Raw genomic sequence first — 1056 nt, 5'->3', positions numbered from 1 at the left:
TCAAATTTTGAAACAAGGTATTAAAACCTTTTACAAATTTATGTATAAAGAGTAAGCACAGTAATTCTCAAACATGATTGTCCAGCAATATCAGTTGAGCTTGCAAAAACTGGTTCCTCCCGGAAATGGCAATCCACTCCAGCGCTCTTGCCTGGAAAATCCCATGGACAGAGGAGCTTGATAGGCCACAGTCCATGGGGTCGCAAAGAGTCGGACAGGACTGAGCAACTTCACTTTCACTTTCACTTGAAAATTCACAGAATCCCCCAACACACACATGTATTGCTTAGGCAGACTGATACCATGGCAACCGTATTTTCCTAAGTACCTTAGAAAAGTTTAAAACGTAAACCCTAAACTTAGCACAAAACTTGGAAAGGCCGTGATAAATGATATACATAATTCCTTTAAATAGTTTTGTAACAAAAGAATTCCTTGTCCCCCTTCATAATTCCCAGGGGAAATAGTACTGATGAGATACTTTCTTAGGAACTCGGAGACTTAAGTTACATCACTGCTTGTTAACCGTACACATATTACTTTCAGTCAGGCGTGAAATTAATATTATGCGTATATTACATGCCTGCGATTGTTGCCATCCTAGAGTTTAGATAATAAACTAATTATGCAGTATAATTTTATAAGTTTTATAACTGTGCTTTAAACACAATTGTTTTCCTCAAACTACGCCCTTATTTTATAACTCTTTAGAGTTGTCTGATGAGATTGTACAAGTCTTCAGATTCGTCGTTTCTCCTCACATCTCCGCACTCTCCGAGGGCCTCTCGTTGCTAAGATGCAGGGACCCATTCATCTCCTTTTCCCTATTCGTTTTCGGCCGACTTCTTCCTGCCTTCCTCCATCTCTTTCCAACAAGCAACAGTTAAGACGGAGGAAGACCGCAGGGATCCCGCCTGCCGGCGGCCGGCCACGCCTTTCACAGACCGAGAAGCTCTTCCGTGCGCCGCAGCGGGATTTAAACCAGGCGCGCGGCCGGAAGTGTGGGCCCCGCGCCGGCCGCTTTCCTCCCGCGAGACTGCGAGCCGGGCCGGGGGA

Source organism: Oryx dammah, unplaced genomic scaffold (assembly GCF_014754425.2).
Source record: "Oryx dammah isolate SB20612 unplaced genomic scaffold, SCBI_Odam_1.1 HiC_scaffold_15, whole genome shotgun sequence".
NCBI lineage: Eukaryota > Metazoa > Chordata > Mammalia > Artiodactyla > Bovidae > Oryx > Oryx dammah.
Note: the sequence above shows the minus strand (reverse complement) of the source record.